Genomic DNA, 24,543 nt, shown 5'->3' with positions numbered 1-24,543 from the left:
CTGCTTTTGGCTTGATGCTGAGGTGATGTCATTGATCATAATTGCCAGTGTAATGTGCCTCAATTTCAGCAGATGTCACTGATGTTCATTTCCTGTGCATGCTGCTACTTGCAGTGAGAAGGACCTGAAGCCCATCCACGTGGCCAAGGATGTCCACACATCAAATTCATGGGTTATGTTATGCATATCATGGCATATACTGTCGATATAGACCGAGATCAAGGTTCGAGGCCCAATGGTTCATAAGTTTTTGCATAACAAACAGACAGCCCTTAGCATCTGATATATACAGACTTACAATATGTCTACCAATTTAATCACCCTTACTTTCCCAAAACCGTACAACACAGTAAATACACATATAGAGTATTGCTAATTGCATTGGATTTGCAACACCCACTTACTTAGGTTTGCCACTCTACCTCTGGAATCTCTATTAGACACCCATTAACCTCTGCAAATCACTGCCAATTAACGAAACCTGGAGAGATGCCTCAAGAGGAAACAATCAAACCGGCAAACTACTTACATCTCTTCAGTATCTTTCCTGAAGCTGAATATGTAGTTTGGTGTTTGCTTCAGAAATGACATATGGGTTCTCAACAACACACTATCTTTAAGCTATGGTGCCCCTTACAGAGCAAGCAAGACTACAGAACTGACCATAAAAACATAAAAGCTGTGTGAAAAGGTAATGAGAACTAATTATAAGTCAGCACTAGAAGAAGGACTATATATTGGCAAAGCAAATAAAAGTGAAGGAAAGGTATTTTATAATAATAGCAGAGAGATAAAGAGAAAGAGACAGATACTGTACATGTAAAAGTATTATATTGTTAAAATATAATATGCAATCACCACGAGTTAGGAAAGAAACAGTTTTGTTTGACAATGAAATTGCTAGAATACTATTAAGAAAAGTTATTTTAGCCAATTGGGTGTGGAACACTGAAGAAGAAAGGAACATACATCTGTCTATATCCATTTTCCTTATTATGGTCAAACCACACAGCAAGGTACAGAAGGAACATTTCCACACCAAGACATGTAAAAAGAACAATCTATGTGAAGGAAAGCCACACAAACATAAAATTAACAAGGAAATTTCATATGGAGTGCTCTGAACCGATATTTGGGCAGGGTTTCAGAATATGGGTGCACAGAGGAACATATGTATTAATTAATTTTTTTTTATATTGTTAATGCCACGCTGAACAATATCTCACAAAGAAACTAGACAACAAAGTCTTGAATGAGTTTCTGCAGGCCGTGCTTTTCTCCTTCTAAAGGAGGCCACTCACAGGTTCCCTCAAAGGCTTGTGTGGGCTGCATTACAGGCATGCGCATGTGGTTACTGCTCTTGGCAGGGCAGCGCAAACAAAAGTTTGTCACATGCGTCAAAAGCACAGCTCCTATTTTTATGGTGCACGAGAGATAAAACTGACCACCTCATTTGCTAGCCATCCTGCGGTTAAAGCATTGACAAGTAATGCTGTCTTGCAGTGGAGAAAAGTTCACATCTTTATTTAGCACAACAAGAAGCTGACTGTAGTGGGGATGCATTCTGAAGAGACTGGCTTTTCAGATGTTGTTTGTGGGGGAGGGCTGAAAAAGTACTTCAGTCTACCATGAACAATTACTGGCTCAGTGAAGGACTTTGAACTTTAGAGACTGTAAAGGGAGTGGTGTGTCCAAAATCAGCCTAGGGAAATTAACATATGCACCTGGGAGCTAAAGACACTGACTCAAATATAAATGTGTTCCCTTGACGTGAGGAGAGGTTGAGGGTATTTGGTCAATGAAACCATACTGACTACCACTGGCTAAAACACTCTTACACCTCTGTTGTTGCTCACTTTTGTCACTTATCTGTCTTAAAATATGTATACATCTAGTTTCACAAATCTAGAAACTCCCAAGATATGTTTTATAATAAAGTGTCAAAATTAAATTTAATATACATAATAAAAAATGTTGATGCTCTACCTGGTAATCCAGTATCTTTGTTGGAATTCAGAGACTCAAACCATCACAAAGTAAATGTTTATCAAGCTCCGATCAGACAAGAAGCTTTATCTTGGGTGGGGTTGATGGGGCAGACTGTTACAAGTCGTCTTATCCAATGATGCACTATGTGGTATCCTTCACAGTAAGCATCATCCCAAATAATGCAGCCAAATGCCTTGAGTCTGCTCCACACAAAACAGAGATATGCAAAAACGGTTCTCTTGAAGTTAATCATCTATAAGAAGAGGATAACAGAGAGGTAGATTACATCACCAAAGAATATGTGTACCAACCATGCCAAGTAATGCTGTCACCTCACTTCTGGTACCTTAGTGCCAGTTACTGCTTTTCACTCTGCATTTCTGTATTTACATGCTTCCTCTTGGCTATATTATTTAAGTTTAAGTCCAATGAATACAGGTAATACTATATTAACTACAAATGTTATACCTGTAGCTGAAAGTCACAGAACAGATGAATGCTTGTTTTATATACAATTTGTTGTTCACTTGCCCCATAATTTAATCCAGAAGTTACAGAAAAAGGAATGCTGCCAGTTCCATATCACAGGTAGACCTAGTATTTCATACACAGACATTATGCTTTATAGTCTTTTTTAACATTTAGTATACTTTAACCTGAGTTTCATTACAAGATAGACAGAGTCAAACAGACACTCCAGTTTTCTTGTTAATTAGTATATCCTAATTGAAAAAGACATATAAAAACCACAAAGTACAATATAATCACAATACAACATACAGTAATTGTTTCTATTTTAATATTTAGGCTTGGTTATCATTTTTATGCAGATGATATGCTGATTTATTTCAGTGTAAAAGCAAATGTCCATCAGCCATTTCCTGTTTCATGACTTGCCTTATAAAGATTAAATACTACATGGACCACAACCCATCCATACTTTTTCCTAACCCACTTATCCAGGGCAGTTTTGTGGGGCATTTGGAGTCTATTCCGCCAATTAAATGGAACAAGGTAGGGACAAATCCTGGACAGGGCACCAGCTTATTGCAGGGCGAACATACACACACAAACACACACACACTAAGGCCTATTTAGCAATGGCAATTCACCTAAGCTGCATGTCTTTGGACTGCGGGAGGTAACTGAAGAACCTAGAGGAAACCGACACACACTTGTGGTAAACATACTGTACAAACTCCACACAGGGAACAGCCTGGATGCAAAACTGCGTCTCCTTACTGCAAGTTAGAAGTGCTACAATGCCACCCTGGAGAACAACCCTTTTAAATATAAACTAGAGAAATAACTGAGTCAAAAATTCAGCTTATTAAAATTAACTTTTTATTCAGTCTAGGTGATGATACTAGCATGCACCATCTTGGATTCTTCATTTTCTTACTTAGCTTACATAAATCATATTAAAAGTAATTTTCCACCCAAAATATTTTTTATGTGACTTACCCCAAAAAGTCTCATTCTCATGCTTTCATGTTCTTTGGAAAATACAACATAGCAAAATTTTTGATAGAATGGACCCAATGGTGACAAACATTGGGTAATTGCACCTTTGAATTCAAGATCTGCCACAACCCCCCACCACCCACTCATCATTCATAGGTTAAGAATCCTATTTTCAACTCAAAAGCACTATCCCATGTAAAGGGGCTTCTTGATTGTGGACTACTTTCATTTTCCAGAGTTATTTACAGCATTCAACAATATTTACTTAAAAACTCATACATTTTGCACATTGTAAGCATACAAATGAATGACTTAATGTGTGGACTATGTGACAAAAGTAACGTGTGATTTTCAGTTAAAGTGAAATTTTTTCATGGATGTTTTTGATACTGTTTGCTGTTGTCCAGTGCTGGCCACCATTGGGTCCCATTTAATCAGGAACTTTGTTATGTTCGTTCTCCACAAAAAATTCGACTAAACATTTTCTAAGCCATCACTACAAACTATAGGGAGTAAATGATATATAAAAATATATCATTTTTTTGTGGAGTATTCCTTCAAGAAAGCCTCTTATTTCCACCTTGACAATATGTCAACTCGTTCATCCTTTTCTGATACTAAGAAGCTTGCCTATGTTTTCATTACCTCCAGCATTTTCTAACTCTTTTGAGATGTGCTTGTTCTAATCTGTTATCTCAGGTCCTGTTAACTCAAAACTTTACTGCCAGAATCTACATTGAGTCTTACAACAATCGCATATTTTGTTCAGCTTTCAATAGCTTCCTGTATCTTGAAGGACTGAATAAAGAAATCCTGTTCCTAGCTCATGAAGTTTTAAATGACCTGGCACTAAATTACGTAAGTAACCACCAGCATTACAATCGTGCATGTCCACTTTGGTCCATTAAAGCTTTGCTTGCCCCATACGCCCTATGCTCTAAGGATGATAAAGCCTTTATTTCTGTTGTACCCAAACATTTAGCAACACTAAAATAATTAGGCTTGCTGACTCAATACATTCTTCAAAAATGCAAATTAAGACATGTCACCCACAGAAGGTTCTTAACTTACACTTATTTTCTTACCTTTTATTCCACTTCATGCTCTCTTTCCAGAGAAAATTGCAAACTGTGAGATTTTATGCAATATCCTCTTTTCTATTGTCTTCATGTGTTAACTCTGGACTTTGTGATTCCTTTATTTATTTTTATTTGGTGTTTAATGCTTTAATGGATTAGTTATTATTCAGTATTATTTATGAACTCCACCAGAACCTCTTAAAGTTTAGAGGATTACTTACACCCTGAATACATTCTGTAAACAGGAAACAGTTTGAAAAGCTAAAAAAGGCTGCAAGGTTCAGGCAGCTTTATAGTATGTGCAAATTCGCTCAAATAAAGTTGTAAGTATGTATTTCTTCAAAATTATACAGCTCCCTGAAAGAAAAGAAGGCTAGCCATAGAATAAAGAAGTGTCCGGCTTGTGAGCAATCTGACTGCAAAAAAATTTTTATTGCCTTCATTGTCCATAAATGGAAATTTCTTGTTTCAGTTGACAACACTGAACAACATAAACACACTTAAATGTAGGGTATACATTCATGATATGCCCACAGTCACCGTTTCTGGATGATAAAGCATTTCTCTGACTCAGCACACAATGTAAAATAATATAAGGGAAAAAGGGATAAGACTGTAGAAAACAAATTACAATTGTGTCCTTTCAGTAGCTCTGATATTTGCATGTTTCTGATTCAGGGATTTAATCTAAGCAAGTATTTACAGCACCTCCCTGTCTTCCCGAGAAGCTAAACATCTAGCCATTTTCTTATTGGTTGTCTTATCAAACTCATGGTTTTCTGTCTGAGAACCCTCTAAGAGAGCATCCCTGTCATCTTTAACCACGCCAATCAATGGGCAGTATTCTGGTATTGTTCACAAAGGTGTTTTGTCTGGGAGCAAGCAAGTTCATTATGGACTTTAGCACAATACAAGTGGACACATTACTTATCTTTTGCCCATGCTATATGTCAGAAAAACAACTGGCAGAAATTACACTATTTGATACCCACAAAGAGGTCTTGGTAGGTTGGTTTGTGCTTCATATGCCATTATGGTTTCCCCCAAATAGGTGAATCTGCTGTATGTCCACCTTCTCCACCGTCATATTCATTGCTAGATAAACACCATTACCTGGCTTTGTCAAGCAACACGTGCAAAGTTATATGAAAGAAAAAACATAAAAATGTCGAACAACACTGGAAAAAAGAAAAACACGGGGGCAAAATATGAGATGACAGCCTGCTTTATTACACCATCTTCAATTGAGGCCATTTCTTTTGGAAATAGAATAAAAAAATATAATCCTACCTCGTTTAATATTCATTAACATGACACATGCACTCTAAAACCATGTATCGAGGCACTGTGAAATGTCTGACCAGTTGAAAAAAACAGAAACGTTGTATTCTAAGATGAGAAAAATGGGGTCATAAAAAACATGTAAAATAAATTGAATTTACTAAAATAGGATGTGCAGATGTTGTGGGGAGAACTGCCATGAGTATGTCAAGGAGCACAATGGTGGTTGCAGGGTATTTGTTTCTGTTAGTTATGAAAACTACTAGATAATTAGCTAAATATAAATAATAACACTGCTACTGAAGCCTCAGATAACACAGTCATGTATATTTTAAGAAAGAAGATTTTTAAATACAATCCATACACATGCATTTAAAAGCCACTAATGAAAAAGGTAGAAAGGCATACAGCCTTGTACCATGGTAACTATCTTCTGTGCTGTACTATACAAATACCAATAAAGTTACATTTATTAAGATTACTGGATAGAGTGGCAGCATGTACTGCGACTGCCTCACAGCTCCAAGGACTCAAGCTTGATACCCGGACACAGTCTGGGTGGTATCTGCATGGTCTCCTTAAGGTCACATTCTGTTTGTTTTTTTCCAGATACATCACTTTACCCTCCCATCATAAACACATAAGGTTAGATTGATTGCCAAGTCTAAACTTCACCATAATCTGGAAATATGAATGTAAGTATGGATATGCCAGTCAAGGTAAGGTTTTTGTGCTATGCTCAATGCTGCCATGTTATGTTCCAGCTAACTATAGTACAGTACTATAATCAAAATGTCAGTTTAGAAAATGATTGACTCACTAAACAGGAGCATCCATTCATTTCCTAAGCAATTTAAAATATCTTTTGGGTCAATCAGTCAACAATCAAGGCAAGGTACACTTACTGCAAATACTCAATTTTTGTATTTTTGTATACTCCAATGATGCTGCTTTTGTACTATGGAACTAATTTGTCGGAAAGATCCTTTTCAGATTTGAATAATTTTTTAAGTATGATTTTGTGATTTTTTCACATTTTAAATCTCAAGAGCAACTGCATATCATTAGAAACTATGCAAATTGTAGCTCTTCTTCTTTCATTGTAGGTAATTTAGTATTTTTATCCGTGTTTTTACTGAACGGATCATAGCTGTCATTTTACTAGAACAACAGAAAATAAACAGAATATCAGAATAAAGAATAAAATATAAAATGATACAGAATACTATCAAAGTGAAGTGAGAGATGTCATCTGTAGTACTAGTAATAGCACCCTATTACAATTAACAGCACTTTAAAACCATACAGACAAAGCTCTTTCACTCTGTCAACCTTCATTTTATATAGCACTATTAGCTTACTATATACACCATCACCAGATGCATTACAGGGCTAAGAGAAATAAATTGCAATCATGAATTAGTACAGTACATATAAGAAATAGAAGAAAATAGAAGACTGGACTTCTAGACAGAAAATTAAAGTATCAAAACATCTATGAGAATAAGATATGGCTACACTGTAAAGCTAAAATATGAAACATAAAAGTAACAAAAAGATATACAGACAATGTACAACTATGGTAAAAAATGGTTTCTGTTAGCCTGAAACAATACTCCAGGTCTCTGTATTTTACCTTCTTTTATTAAGATTCATTCATTCATATTATGGTCTGACCAGTTTCATTCCTTAATTTTCCTACTTCAAAATCCTCTTACCTGCTTATCTTTTGTACACTTAATATCAACATTTCTCAACCATAACACACTCTATAATACCTGAAAGATCTTCTTCTTGAGCTCAGTGTGGTTTGGTTCACCTGTAATATATCTATGGCCATTTTGACTCAGCTACCTGCCGATGGGTCACATATGTTAAACACAAAGCCACCACCAACATGACATGTCTCCAGGTAAACATTTTATCAACTAAAGTTACAAATTATCATTTAAAAATAGAATAACATCCTCGGCAGAGTAGGGGAACTAATATGTGACAGTAAATGAACATAACATTCTTGAATATTTCAAGTTAATTATCTCATACCAACAAAGACAAGAAGAAACAAAAAGCAGTGGCCCACCATCTTACTTTATGTTGTCCAAGAAGCACAATTAAATACCTCAGATTTACAGTAGATAGGCAGTCCCCGGGTTACGTACGAGATAGGGACTGTAGGTTTGTACTTAAGTTGAATTTGTATGTAAGTCGGAATAGGTACATTATTTTAATAAATGTTATTGTTGACCAACTGTAACCAAGTGCTCTGCCAATGAAAGATAGTTCTAATTTATTTTCAATGATGATGGTTTTTCTCATCTTTACTGTATCACCTGCACTTGCATCAGATTTGTGTTTCAGAGACATTCTTGAAGGGTGAAGACAAAAGGTTAAGATGAGCTCTTCTGCACAGCACTGTGCACGTTATCACAGCAGGAAGGCATCAGATGTCAACACGTCTGATGTATAGGGTGGTCCAGATCTAATTATGCAATTTTCATTACGCTATAACTTATTCAGTTTATTACATAGAAAATCACCTGAAAAATTCCGCACCATCGAGAAGTTTGCGAACTGACGACATGAAGAATCGTCTTCGAGCCGAACTGGAATCGTCCCTGCATAAATCAAATTCATCCAGACGATCTGGTTCTGCATAATTAGATTTATACAACCTTTACTGACAAGAGACAACTTTCTGCTATGTGCATAACAGTACAAGCAGGCTTGCTATTGAGAATGAATGGGGACAGCAAGGGGTGGTTCACCAGCCCACCTTACAGTCACCTCCACTACAGTATGCTGCCTGCAATGTCCGCCGCACAACCACCCCCACTCAACACGCAGCCATCCGAGGCACACTACAATGTTACCCCCCGCCGCCACATTCACCCTCAATGGCCTCCATTCAGCCACAACCGGGTCACCAGTTGCAGCATTACCAGCCGCCCACCTAGAATGAACAGGCAGCCGTGTGTAGTAGGCCGCCGGGAGCTGCCTGGCGTGACGCTACACTGCGTGAGCAGCAACATCGCCCCCCTCCAGCCACCGACTGCAGCGTCCCCAGGCAGAAGATGACGGAGCGGCACTTACTAAGGCGCATGCGTCGCAGCTGCGGACCCATTCGTATGTCGTAGGTCGGATGTTCGTAACCTGGGGACTACCTGTATAGGCTTTTCTTGTATCTTCATTCATTCCATCGTCTGAGCTCAGCAAGCTCAGCCTTGTGCCCTATGCTTGCTGGGATGGATTCCTGCCCCAACGACCTTGCTCAGGATTATACAAGCTTACAAAGTGGCATGGTATGGTACTTTAAACCCTTAGGGTCTGGGTTCAAATCCCACTACCGACACTGTGACCATGAGAAAGCCGCTTTGCCTGTCTGTACCCTAATTGAGACAAAAGAAGTTTAACCAATTGTATCTGAAATGGTGCATATTACCTTGGATAAAGGCATCAGTAAAATAAGTAAATGTTAACAAGTTCATGTGTCCTTTTTCTCTTTTGGTATCAAGACAAGTGACCTTTGTATTCTTCTCTTTGATCTTCATTTCATAACTCCTATATTTTATATTCTTCAGTTCTCCACTGCAGCAACAGTCATAATTTATGAGAAAAATTGTAAATCTTTACAGTGAAACACAGCATCATTTAAAACTACGTAAGATTTTGACAGACTGTGTTTGAGAAAATGAAGAAAGCTCAACAAGAGTATCCAGTTAATTATGATATGTAGAATGCAATGAGGGGGCAACATGGTCTATTGTCTTTGGAATCCACAGACCAAATTGTCAGGTGTTTTTGTTTTTCTCTCCTTCCTGGCCATATGACAACAGCATGTTTTACTATACTGGATATTCTTTCTTATTTCTACTATTTCATACAACCTTTTATACACATCTGTACTTTATTTTTTACTTTTTTTTGTAACTCAGTGTAGTTATTACTATTGTAAAATCCTTGAATCTATTTTTGTATATAAAATTGTGCTATAAAAAAATGTTGTCATCTTCCTTTTTCCCCCAAGTTTACTCATTTCATGTCATTCCAATTCTTTATTAACATTCATCACCAACTCTTTCTTTGGGCTCTGTTTAATTGACACATCTCATGTAAATTCTGATACTCTTTTGGGACAGAGACAGGTCTCTCTTCCTCAATTGATGGAAACAACATCCGTATCTTCTATATATATATCATGTACGCCTTGTTGACAGTACTTTGATCTGCTGGTAATCTCCTTAGCTTCTGTATTATGGAAAGCAGCCAACATGCTTTCCCGTTTAGTTGTTTTATTTTCTATTATTAGCTGCTCTATTCCCAAATGTCATAAAGAAAACATAATTCTTACTGTACGCTTACTTTCACTAAAGAAAGAAATGTATACAGTAATTCATTTAACACCTTCCACAACATAGATTTCAAAATAATAATAATAATAATAATAATAATGTTTCTTTAGCAACTGTGCAGTGCCTTTGGGCAGATTCACCTACCTGACAATATTTTGGTTGTGTGACACCTATTCCACACATAATAACTGTATTTTCTGTGCACACACAAGGATCAGAGTCACCTTTAAAAGTGTCTAAACTTCCTACAGCAACAATTGCAAGGTCAACCAGGAACCATGAAACCGGTCACTGTAAAAATTAGGTATATCGGCCATTGACAGGCTCATCACCTGACAATCAGAACCCACAAAACTATGACCCTTCTCACTAAACATCACAGGTTGTGTCTTGGTGTTGTACAAGTCATACATTTCAGATGCAAAATAGACTTTATTCTGTCATGTGGCTGGCCTTGCTAGAATCCATCCCTACATCATCCATCCCTACATCAACTTGTCCAATATTTAAGTGTAATTTCCAGACCTCATTAATTTAGGAAAGATCAAATGTAATAGAGGTATGAGCAGTACTCAATGCTAGGGTGAGAATTTGGGGGTCTGCATGTCCATTACTTTCATTCCAGTAAAACAACAGATTATTACTCTTAAATGTCTATATAGCAGTATATCTTTACAAACTCTTATGAAATGGGCAATTATGCAAAGATTTTGAATTCACCACCTCCAAAACACACTGTGATATGGTAAACTCATTGTCACACCCAATCAAATAAATATGATTTAAAAGTGAACTAAAAAATATTTTTTTATGAATCCACCCTTTTAAGAGCACTTTACTTCCTTATTGTATCTATACTAAATGAAGGGTTAAGAAAGGTCTACTTACACAATAGACAGGAGGAATTCAATAAGTAAACTATCACTGCTATGCTGCTATCAACAAAACCATGATCAGTCATAAGAGTAGGTGACTAACCAAGACATTAAATACATGGTTATAAAATGAATGGTTATTAATCATTTTTGAAGTCAAGACAGGATCAGCAACATTTATCGTCAAACTTTTATTTCTAACCACCAACATCTATGAAGTCTACAGTGGCTGCTGTTCCGTAGGGCACACACACAATGGGGGCCAATTGACAACTTACATATCAACTTACAATTAAATATGTTAATTTGGGATGTGATAGGAAAACTGCAAGAATCCAGAAAAAAAAGACTCACATTCATAAACAGAAAATGATCAATTCTTTCTTTTAGTTTCTGAAAAAAAAAATTCAAAGTAAAATAACTTCAATATGGAACTGACTTACCCAGAAAACAAAAACTGAACAATGTGGGAATCTTTTTGTAAAGCTTTGAGAGTTTTTTTTTTTTTAAGGATTGCGTGATGCTGCTATTTCTTTGGTATAAACTTGGAACTCTCAGACTACCCGGAGTCCCACCATCATTCTATTTGGCATCAGTTCTTACTTGATAATTTCCTTTCAGTTTGCTCAGTAGGCGGCAAAAAAGGTTGGGGGGTAGGGAAAAAGGCGTGGCTTAAGTTTAGTGCGCTAAACAAACTGTGGTGAAAGTGGCTGCAAGTGTAACCAACCTCCCCCTGGTAAATGTGACTGTGGTGACTAAGTGCAGGAGACACACCTTTCCTCTGCATTCTGAGAAAAATGAGGCTTCGTAAAGAACATGGACAGTTTGCAGTGTCCATTGGGGTCCTCTAGACGCTTATACCGAGTCCTCTATGTGAATAAACACAGATAACACATTCCACCTGCATTTATCTTACACATTCCACCTGCATTTATCTTATGAACTGGCCTATCCAAATTACTAATGTTGGCTGTTCATTTTTTGAAAATTACACTGGCATTATTTTATTTTATCTTCAGTAATAAAATTAAAAAAAAAAAAAATCAGGTAAGGCAATCAGATTTAAGGGTGGGAACAGATTTGTCCAGGTTAACATTGACACAAATGGCTGAGTTTTGCTGATAAGGGTTCACAATATCATGTTTTAAAAAGCAATGAAGTACAAGTCTTATAGAAGCTACGTTAACAGATTAATAGTCATTGTAAAGTATCGGTACTACAGGCTCCTTATCTAAATTATATATAATTACTTTAAATTTCATAGAAGAAGCAGATCCCAGCCTGAGATTCTGAGACCAAACATAAGATATACTTGATCAAGCAGACCGTACATTTGATTTACTACTTAACTGGCAGTTCTATTTTGACTTTGTTTAAGTGAGGATGTGGATGTCTGTGGGCACTACGATGAATTGGCACCCAAGCTAGGGTTGGTTTCCTGCACCTAGGCTTCAGTGCCTTGTAATCCTAAGTAAGATTTAAACAGGTTTGACAATTCTAGGGTATCCTACTGAAGAACTCTGTTTTCATGCATTTTCTTGAAGACTAATTCTAACAATAATCGTGAGATGTTGAATACGCACCCATGATGACAGCAGTAAATAAATAAAATGAGGTCTGCTATTCAGCCTGTAATAACTAAGGGTGTACTCCTGCATTTTTTCTGTGCTCTCTCTGTCATGAGCTCTGTCTGCTAGACTCTAGTGCTAGCAGCTCAAGTTTGTCAATCTTAAGGCCAGACTGATTCTCACCTTATTCTACAGAGTAAGTCCAGAGGTACTTTTGAAAAACCTCTCATTTTCTACTGAAACATTAATTAAAATGTGGAGTGGATACAGGTCTACTTACACAATAAGAGAAGAAATAAACAACATATCAGCGTGTCCTTAGAGCAGTGATTATAGCAGATGAGGTAAAAAAGTCATTACTCAAACTACCCAAAATCTTGCGAATCTCCTGAAAATTTACAGATGCATTAAATTCATGATAGGTAAATCAACTTCAGAACTGCCATCAATCCACGATTCTCCTTGTCAGTCTAATAAACTGCTTATACTCTCTTGAAAACAGGAATGGTACATTTTCCAGTCCTCTACTAGTGGTAGCTACTTCCTTCTTTTATCAAGAGGGAAAACTGCCAGCAAAGTACCAAGACCTCAGATTTGGATGTGCTATGTCTCATTTCAGGAGACTGCACTGCTGACCCGTAGCTCCAGGTAACTGTGTTTAAAACCTGTCCTGACTACAACCTATATGATGATTGCTCATCCCGTGAGGGCTTTTCATAATAACCCAGTTTTCCCACCCATAACTCAAGGCTGTGCATGTGAGGAGGGCCAGCACTTGGGTGTCTATGAAAGGCAGCCTGCAATGACCCCATCCAGGACTGGTTCCTATTATGCACCCAGTGCTGATGGACCAACTGTAGCACCTGATGAGAATAATCTGGTTTGTCAGCAAAAAACTGGCTTGAAGTATAATTTTCATCTGATGACACTGGGTTGTGAAGACCCTCAAATACTGTGCCAACCCATGTAGATGGTGAAGGGACCACTTCTAAGCTGGCTTGAAATTAGTTGCCTGGTAAATGAAAGTCTTAGTTTTTTGAACACTGATTCCAAACTAGGTAAGAAAATGAATGGATAACATTTCTAATTCCTCCAATCAGTGGGCTTGAGCATCTTCTAAATCCCTTACTACCTTACTTAACCTACTGTATTTTATGGAAAAACTGCTAAAGAGCTTAAAAATGGTGAGAAGACAATATGATGCCCCAGTGCCTGCAGCCATAGGCACCAACGCTTTTTGGAGTATTTTGTAGTTTATGACTGTGATGGACCACTAAGGAGCAAGTGAGAAGGAAGACAACTTACCGTACAAGTGCAAAACAGTTACCAGTGTTTATTAAAAACAAACAAAAAGTGCCCCAGTGCATTCATTAATAAATAAATACATCTCTGCAAAATAATGTCATAAAACAATGTCTTCCAAAGTACAATAAAAAATAATAAATACAACTAAAATTAAACTCATGCTTGATTCATTTCCTTTTGATCTCAGGACACAAGAACAAATCCATCCTGTGAAGTCCTCCCGACATCATACTGATCTGCTACCTCCATCAGAACCCGCAGGCTAGTTCACTTGGAACAGCAAGATTACCACATCTCTTTTCCCTAACAAAGCCCTCAATAACATCCTTTTGCTCTGCTCTCTCCACATCAATGCCACAACACTCTGTTCCCCCTCCACACAGCCACCGGTCCTGTTCCCTCACGGAGCTCAGCAAAACCAATGTTTTCCATCCTGTCACAGTCAAAAGATACACCCCAAATTATTTTACTTTACTTTTACACTGTGATAACCCCCCGCTGTCACTAGTTGATTACTGCCAATTCCACCGTAACTAACAAACACCTGTGATTGCAGGCACTTATGTGTAAGCCACATTTCCATAAAAGCTACAATACCGAGACAAGCACTAAAATTTCTAAAATTATTTTAATAATTTTACCCATTACAACACCTTGTGACATGACTTGTCAAAGGTACAAAAACTGATAGCAATGATTCAGTCACAAAGTACATAATCCTTAATACTTACAGAGGCAGTCCCACAGAAAGCATGTTTAAGAATTTTAAAGATGTACCACTATATGACAACACATGCTGGTTTGCTCACACAGCTTATCCAAAGCTTTACAGAATTTCCATAATATTCACTGTTTCATTATTAAGCAAAAGGTCTTGATTAATCAAATTGCTACATGTATCAATGGAATAATTTATCAAACAAAACTAATAATGTGACTGGACCATTAGAAACAATGTTAAGGAACAACACTAAAATAAAAATGTATAAGGACTTCAAACCGCAAGGTGACAGGTTCAGTCCTGCCACTGTTTTTTAAGTGACCCAGAGCAAGCCTTTTAAACTGACGTCCCTGTTGATGCTTGTGGATGGTGTCCAGTAGGAAACAGTCCAACAGAGAAAACAACACAGAAGACCACACATGCTTCAGTAAGCAAGTGGCTTCTTTCACTTTCTAGAACTGTACATTATACAGTATATAATGGCACATTATAAACTGCACTCAATTAAAAGAAAGTATATTTATTCAATTTGAAGTTACAAAAATATGCTAAAACAAAAGAAATTCGTGAACAGACACTGAATCCCCTTTTCAGATTATTTACTAAGTATTTTCCATTTTGATATGTTAAAATAATTTTGTGCTATTTAGTATCTGACACTGACAGTGCTCTCTGACTATAAAAACTATTTGTACTGTGAGTCAAGTAAAAAAAAAAACAACCTTTAAATTTTTTCATCTCTGAAATGTGCCTCAACAAAGACAACCACAAGCAGGAAGCCAACAAAAACTATTTTAAGGGAAGTCTACTGTGTGTTAAACTAAGACAACATAGCTAAGTAACTGGGCCATCATAAACAGATAACTGAAACTTGCATGAAATGAGCATCATTGAAGAACAGAGGTCACAGGCCCACCCCAGCTAATGTTATACCCGGTGAAAGAGTACACATACTTCACACAGAAGTGAAATCTTTCAGGCCTGGATGATTAAAACCATGTTTTTACTGAGAAAAGACACACATACTCAGTTTGTGAAGAGGGTTTATGCATACTATTAAAGTTATATGAGACAAATGAACAAAATCATCATTAATCAATCCACCCTTCCATCTTCAATCCCACTATTTCAGTAGCATGGTGTCCCTGGCAGGAACCATTCCTAGCCATGATGCTCACACTCTTAGTGAATTTACTGTATAAAGGAATGAATAAGGGGGTGGAGCTGAGCATTCGGGTAGCAACATGTCTCATAAATGCAGAGAATTTCCAGACTAGGATACTGAGTTCTAGCAGTGTCTTTTTCAGCTCTGGTGAAATTGTGATTTTTACAGGAAATGTAATGAGTAATATTACTATAGATTTGCCTGAATGAGTTACTCTATGTAATTTACAGTTATAGGATGTGCTACAAATGTTGCAGATATTTTTTACAGTTTGAGAACAAATTGGGTAAGTGACTTGCTTAGGGTCATACAGTGAGTCATAGAGGGAATTTAAACATCAACCTCACAGTTTAGGACTTAGGACACTACACCACCTGCCTACATTATTTATTCTTTTCATTTTAGATTAATTAATTCATCTAGAAATTCAGTCTGATCAATTATTGCCAATATTACCAATATGGCTATTTTATATATCACTTTCACTCAGCCTTGCAGGTAGTCACAGTCTACCTAAGCATCTACAAACACAAGATAGAAACCAACTGTGGACAGAGCTTTAATCAGTTGATGGTCACACTCTCACTCACTCCCTCCCTCCCTCCCTCACTCACTCCCTCCCTCCCTCACTCACTCACTTCATGCAAATTGAACCTACTCTGCATGTCATTGGAAGTCAAGGTGAAACCTTGAAAAAAACAACAAAACATTTATGTGAAAAATGTACAAACCACACAGACTAATCACTGCACCACCATGCCATCCTCTTGCAAAATGTCTTCAGCTTAGAATAAAATGTGACTTTGATTACAAAAGGCTGCTGGGGAAATGATCAAAGTTCCATGCTGTCTCAACATGTCTCCTCATAAACTGCCAGTACTGGGGGTGGAGTGATGGTGTGATGAAAGTTTTTGGTCTGTGCGTGCCGTGTTCTGCTTTGGTCAGATCAGATGAATTTCATCTCCCCTTGAACTGTGCCTAGGCCTGAAGGCTCCTCTGAACCCTGATCTGTTAAGATAGACATGCTTGCAATTTAGAGCCTAACGAGAATGCCAAGGCCAAAAACCAAAAAAGGTCTTACTAATGCAATTGAGCAAAATCCTTAAGAACTTTCATTTGGGACAGGACAACGCAATCATTGGCTTTGAGAACCGTTCCCTGAATCCAAGCGTAAACATAAAGCTGTCAGCCTGTCTGTTTTATTACATAGTTCAAGGGTCAAAGTATGCCTGTCATCTTACATTCTGGACAGCGGAAAGCTAGACTGAGACTAAAAACATTCTCATCATCAGTATTTTGTGATGCTTTTGTGAAAGTAAAAACTTCTAGAATTGCACACCACAAATCATCTTGGATTTTTGTGATACATGTTAACATGGCAGCCTGGTCTCTGTTTTCTTTCTTGAACAAGAAGAAGAGAGTTCCGGATAAAAAAGAGAACAACCTATAAATGTACTAACTGTAAAGGTTCACATGATTTTTAAGAAATACTTTACATTCAATTAGACACTGGCACAGAAGAGGACAGGACCACAAAGATGGCACAATAAAGAACTGCAACTGGATAGCAGGAGATAGGACCTAAACTAGCTAAAGAACCCATATGGTTGCAGGTCATAGGCTAGGAAAAATATTAGATTTGAATAAATGTGATAGTTCAGTTCAAGGGGGAGCTATGACCAGAATGAATCCTTGGACAAACAACTACCAGATCTGTATAGGAATTTCAAACTTGAAGAAAAAACTGTGACAGGCAAAAGGGAAAACAGTTTCCGCATTATAATGTCAGGCAGTAGGGAAAATTTTAATTTGAGAGTACAACACACTTGTAAAAACACAAAATTGATTTCCTAGATTTAACCCCCAGTAGGACACTACCTGGCCCCTGTTCAGATTTACCGTACATATCAAGCGTTTTTATCACATATCCTTGTGCCTGTTCAGATTTACCATAAATATCAAGCGTTTTTATCACATATCCTTGTGCCTGACAGTTACTTTACTTATAGCTTTATTTATAAGTTCTATACGTGTGGAAATGATAAATAAATACATTTGAAAAACAAGCACTACCTCCCAACAGAAGGAATTAAAGTTGCACTCTGTTTTTCACCTCAGTTACAGGTTCTGCATTATGTCATCATTTGATTTTACAAATCAAGCGAATGTATACAATTGCATTTTACTGTATATCACAACTTGCATTTTACTGTATATCAAAACTAGTTGTGCAGTAAAAAAATCAAACTAGCTGTAGGCAGTGTTGACAGGCACATTTTTGTGGAACATTACCTATGGCAAGAGGTTCTGCTAAAAATCTAACATTTAAAGACATCACTCCAAGTTATTAGGTTCTCAGGCTGACCAAGCAAGCAAGTACCACTAAACATTGACACTGTAGGTTATCAAGCAAGCAAGTACCACTAAACATTGACACTGTAGGTTACGAAAACAATTGCAAACACAGTACATTACTTACTAAATATTTGATTTTTTTCTTCAATATTCTATGATTTTGAAGGATTTATAATTTAAATACAAGATAACAAAATGATCTCCAAGTCTACTCAAACTCTACTCAAGATGCAGCAGTTATGGAAAATGGATGGACGGATGAAAAGCAAAAGACTATAAAAACATATAATAGAAGCCTTTGCAGAAGCAAAAGTGGACCAGTATATGCATTTACACATCCATGCTGGGCCAAGTTTACAGAAACCAGTTAAACTAAGAGACATATCTTATATATGTGGCTAAAAAACTGCAGCATTCATAGAGAGTGCACACAGGGGTGTGTATAAAACATAAAGTCTGTGACTGAGCAATGAAACAAGATAATATTCCTAAAGCTGGGAGGCAGCTACTTTTTGTTCTAACCCCAACTAAGGATGTTGATATTTCCTGCCAAACATATTTGATATCACCATAAATGTATCAACTATAATCATATTGTATAGTACATTTTGCAGCAAATGCCACATAGGTACAATGTTATAGCTAATACAGTACTGTATTTTGCACATTGCATTGCTTTGTATAAAACAAATGGGGCTCTTTATGTGTGCAGTTTTCAGTTTATTTATGATAATCATTCGCTGCCTATTAAAATTTCCTCTGACTACTTATTCACTCTCGTCAGAGAGTTGTATGGAGTTTTAGGAAATTCCAGAATCATCAGGTACAAAGCTGGAACACACCCTGGACAGGATGCCATCCATCACAAAACATAAACTCAGTTTAGGTCCTGCAATCAACATTAAAATGTGGCGCTTTGCTTACATTTACCACAAGCAAGCTGACAATATAATGAACATCTTTTTATTAATCAATCAAATCTAGAGCTAGATGTCAACTAAAATATTGCAGATTCATTTGGAATTGTCTCTTAACAAGGTCAACAGAAATATGAGTCAGTGTTCCTGCCAGCAGGGACCACAGATCAGTATTCTACCCACTCATCCTTTCCTCTGCTTCTCTTTAAACATCACCAGTGAGACAGAACTAGAGAGTGTGGGATATCTGTGCCAACATTTCTGCATTGAGAGCTCTGTTAGGGAGACTTCATGAAGGCGGTCAGGATTTGTTTCATATCACTGAGTAAGAAGCTTGCACTCTGTGCCAGGCAGCTGCTAGAACTTGCTCAGGTTCCTTCCAGGAAAAGAAATCTAACTTTCCATGCTTGGCGGGGTCAGCTTTTCCTTCACAGCAAAGCAACCAATTTCATTTTGCTTCAAAGCCTTTCTTTTACCAGCATAAGGGAAAGTGTGACATTTCCTTACATTACACAAAAATTGTGTAAAAGCTGCAGCATTAGATATCATAAGCACCTATTAAATCACAAGTAGGGAACGACCAAACATTTCAATACATTGCACATGAAACCTAATACAGGTAAAATTCCATTACAACGATCTCCCAGGGACCTAAAAAATATTTTGTTATAACGAAAATTTTGTTGTAATGAGATTCTGTATTTGTTACTATAGTGCTTTCTTTAACTTGAGCCCAGGCGTTTGCAATCATTTCAATAGCTTCTTTTGTGTTAATTTTAATCTCCTCCTGCCTACAAGTTATGCTGACGAGAATTTTTCTCAGCATTTCCTATGAAAATACACTTTCCTGAAGCACGATTGCAGCGTTTGTGGAAGATTGTTTGTCCGTTGCCGGGGAAGGGCAAAAACAGGCTCATAGTGCTGCAGTGAAGTGACACAGAAGCAAATCATAAAAGATCGGGGTTGCGCTATAAGTCCCTGTCTTGCAGCCCAAAACACAAGGCTGAGTCTCAGTACATTAGGAAAACCAACTTTATTCAGCTTGAAACAGGAATGGCACACTTACAGTATTTATTATAGCGTGATCTGCTACTCTGCTATACACAGACACAGCAGTCAGGCTGCATCACCCATCAATATCTTTTCTGTTTGCTTTGGCGGAGGGACGCAGCATTGCTGAGAGATGCAGAATATCTTTGATCCAGCTGTTGCCCCAGCAACAGATAAACAGTTTTCCATAGACGCAGAGATCAGACTTCGCAATGCTCTTCGGTGTGTCGTCCAGTTAGGAGAGGTCCCAAGGGAGTTTACAAACCTCACATTTTCTTGAACAAGTGCCACATTAATAGGAATGTTTCTTTAACGAGCATCTCTGAATCACATAAAAACTGCTTTTTTGACGTCTTCAAATGCAGCAGTTCACATACGTTTGCACCCCGAGATTTTTTTTCTTTTTTTGCTCAGTCCTTCATTAAAGTTGACAGTGTTGATGGCGAAATTCCGAATTCACTGGCAACATCTTTTTTTTTTTTGCTGCAATCGAGAGGTGCAAAAATGTAAAGTGTTTTTTCTGATATGAACTGTTATCATTTTTCCGTGTCTGCCGTTTCTATAGGAGGGTGACAATGAGTTAAATTCCAATGGATGTTTTTTAAATGTTGACAAACAATAAGCAAAAGGTATCACTGAAAACCGCAGGAAACTAAAAGGGCAAAAAAAAAAAAAAACAATACGAGGAAAGTTCGAACAAAGAAAAAAAATTACAATGTTTCTGTTTGGGGATCATTGTGCACAACTGAGCTGCGGCCACAGAACTAGCTGCTCTGCAGATGATTCATTTAGGCATTTCAAGGTCTTTTGGGCACTTTGTTATAATGAAAGTATCTGCTGAATGTACTTCGCAGTAACAAAAATTTTGTTGTAAAGATATTCGTTATAACGGAATTTTACCTGTATAGATAGGGGAACAAAGGGGACGGGAAGCTATACAATTCAGTGTCCTGGATTAACTGTATCTAGTTGCTATGTAATGTTTGCATATTCTCCCCATGTGTGGGTCTCTCACCACACCTTTTTTTAATTGTTCATGTTAGGCAATTCTAAATTACTAAAGCATGAAGTGAATACTTGAGTAAGTCCTGTGAAAGACTACCAGCCCATCTATGGCTGGTTCCTACCTTCCCCCAGTACTGATAGGACTGCCACTTGAATCTAAGCTGGGTTAAATGGGCTTGTTATTGATACTTTTCTCCTCTATTGTTAATAACCAATACAATAAACTGTAGGAAAATGGACACTGGACCTTTTCTTTAGTTCTCAACCATGTAAAGTAAAGCACAAGGAAGCAGCTGAACCAAAGTCACAGTGTGCCGTCACAAAAGCATAATTCTGCCTCACAGAGGTGTAGAGGGGAGAAACATTGCTAAACCAGTGCACACACTAGGAACAAGAGTGACACAACTCCATTAACATTTCTACCAATGAAGCATTCTACCAATGAATCATTCTAAAACAAACACATGAAAAAGCAAGCAGTGCAATTCTACCTACTGAGTAACAAGATGAGTAGCCAAACTCTTTGTAGAAGGCAGGCAAAGAGTGGAATACTCTACCAGTGTTGTGCTCTTGAACAAGAAAGGCCCAACTCCAGCTCAAGACATGCTGTACAAGACAAGCTGTCAAGCAGAAGCAGCATAGTGCTACCATTGCAGACATTAGGAGCAAGGGGCTACAAACTATAAAAACGGGCACACAAATGTAAGAAGACACAAAGTTATACATGTCTTTTAGCTATGAACAGGTTTTGCTCAACAACAGTAAAACGAGTACAAAGAATGCAATTGGTAGAATTCATCCATGGGTATGAGCAAAAATAGCCCAACCTCAACACATCAGAAGCTACATATAGAAGAAAGAATTCAAGTAATGAAATGGCTGTGTGCAAAAGGTATTTCTGCTTTAACAATAATGTGGCAGACAGCAGAAGTGCAACAATTTCTTTAATGCAGGGTGGCATAACTAGGCAAAAAGACAGAGGAGCTGACAGTGGTGTCATTTAAGTTAGATCAGAATTGAAACAAAATAAAATATATCTACATGGGGGATTTTCCAGTTCCATAAAACATTAAAAGGGCGGCACGGTGGCGCAGTGGTAGCGCTGCTGCCTCGCACTTAGGAGACCCGGGTTCGCTTCCCGGGTCCTCCCTGCGTGGAGTTTGCATGTTCTCCCGTGTCTGCGTGGGTTTCCTCCGGTGCTCGGTTTCCTCCCACAATCCAAAGACATGCAGGTTAGGTGGATTGGCGATTCTACATTGGCCCTAGTGTGTGTGTGTGTGGGTGTGTTTGTGTGTGTCCTGCGGTGGGTTGGCACCCTGCTCAGGATTGGTTCCTGTGTTGGCTGGGATTGGCTCCGGCAGACCCCCGTGACCCTGTGTTTGGATTCAGCGGGTTAGACGATAGATGGATGGATAAAACATTAAAGTAGGTATTTTGTCCTGTTGTCTAATGAGAGATAAAGTTAAAAATATAAGTTGCTAATTCCTGCTGTTAACACAATTAAGGAATTAACCATCCTGTAATATAGCACACTTCAAAACTAAGATTTAAAGAAATATCTTTAAAAAATATGATTGTAAATTCACCACCCTGCAGTTTCAGCTCTCTCTAAAAATGAAGGATGGAGATGTCAAATTCTGATACCCAAAGTCTCCACTTTTATCTGTTTTGGTCACTGACTTCTACCTGACCAAGACAGTATTTTCATCCCAGAGAATGCAGTGTTGCCACTTAGTTCTGTGAAGAGCAGCTGCACCTGTGGGTGTATAGGTGCTAATGAGCCACAAAGGAGAGTAAAGCTGAGAGAGTCCTTCGGTGCAATTCCCAAGGCAAGAACACAATGTCAGGCTAGTAAGCTGATGTGTTGTATGTTTCCATCCATTCTTCCATCTCTTCATTTTCTATTTCTAATCTATTAAGTGTATTACAGGACATAGAACTCAGCAGATTATGTGAGCAGCATTAGGTGCAAGGCAGAATCCAGCTTTGGACGGAGCACCAGTCCATCTCATGTCACCAACACACATACCACTACTCACTCATTGTAAGATAATTTTAATTGACCTAACACATTTGAGTTTGGGATGGCAACCCTTAATGGGTGCAGCCAAAAGAAGAAGAAGCTGTAGAAGGAACCTGGAGCAATGGACAAGGAACATATGTGCATAATCCACAGAGACTTTACTTTGCTATAATTTTCTGTGTTTTTAGATGCTTAAGATTTAAAAGGCAGTAAGATCAATGAAATTTAGATTATATTATCAGTGTTTAATTGACAATATAAACAGGTAATTAACTAAAAACTTGTGTTGAGAGTGTTAAGACAGTTGAACAGAGACAGCATGCTGACTCAGTGGCACTGCTATGCCATGGCTCCAGACACTTGGGTTTGATTCTCATACTACTCGCTTCATGTGTGGAATTTGCATACTATTCACACATCTGAAAGACAGGCTTGATAAATTTCATGCCTGTATCTCAAGAGAACGAACATGGATGTGAATGGCCTGTATTATATGCAATTAGAGCCAATGACCATTAACTCTTAAAATCTTTTACCTCTTGTCTGTCTTGTGTTATACTACAAGCAGCACCCAGCATTGTACAGGTAAGTAATTTTAAGCTCTGGTCCATTTGTCTGGCACTGTCACTCAACTGTATTGAAAATGATAAATAAAAGTCCAAAGGTACCCCTCAGGATCAAAATTTTGAGTTGGGACATAGTCTTCAGTCTTTCCCTGATCAAGTGAGGGAGGTTATGGTTAGGGTTAGAGTGGATTTGTATAATGGACATGCATATGCAGTATACAAACAGATTGATATACAAGGTGAGACACAAAAATAACCAGACTAGGCTTGGGGCTCTCCTGGAAAACCGTCTGAAGGTTGGTCGAACGTGAATCATAGAACTATATCCCCTCCTACATGTCCTCTCAAACTGCCGACCGGCTAGGTATATCCTGTGAATAGCCCAATCAGTATTTGCACTACAATTGCTACACAAGTTGCTGCTATAATGTCAAATGAAAAAAAATCAAACAGCAAATCAACATCAAATTTCTTGCGAAATCGAACGAAACAGCCACAGAAACTTATGAAATGATAAAAACAGTGTATGGTGTTAAAAAAAGTTTTTCTCGCACACAAGTTTTTGAGTGGAACAAACGTTTCAAGGAAGGGCAAGAAAATGTGGAAGACGTTAAACGCCAAGGTCACCCACGCTCCTCTTGGACGGATTAAAACATCAAAACGGTCAATCAAATTGTTCGTAATGATTGTACTGCTTTTTCCATGAAGCAGTTTTTGACTGAGAAAAACATTCCTGTCCTCGATCATCCTCCCTATTTGCCCGATTTAGCTTCCTGTGATTTTTACTTGTTCCCAAAAATCAAAAGTGACCTGAAGGGAACACATTTT

General features: G+C 37.8%; 1 protein-coding gene across 2 annotated transcripts in view; it reads right to left on the bottom strand.

Moving 5' to 3' along the window:
• Window positions 1-24,543, bottom strand: part of elf1 (E74-like ETS transcription factor 1) — a 232,502-nt gene that overhangs the window by 167,882 nt on the left and 40,077 nt on the right. Inside the window, exon 2 of one of the 2 annotated variants that reach the window (XM_039765994.1) lies at window positions 1,987-2,242. The exons of the other annotated variant lie outside the window; for it this stretch is intronic. The gene's annotated coding sequence lies outside the window, so the exon portion shown is untranslated. The remainder of the gene's footprint in view (window positions 1-1,986; window positions 2,243-24,543) is intronic. 2 annotated transcript variants of the gene reach the window in all.

The sequence above is a fragment of the Polypterus senegalus genome, chromosome 10 (assembly GCF_016835505.1).
Source record: "Polypterus senegalus isolate Bchr_013 chromosome 10, ASM1683550v1, whole genome shotgun sequence".
NCBI lineage: Eukaryota > Metazoa > Chordata > Cladistia > Polypteriformes > Polypteridae > Polypterus > Polypterus senegalus.
Note: the sequence above shows the minus strand (reverse complement) of the source record. Positions and strands in the feature narration are given on the sequence as shown.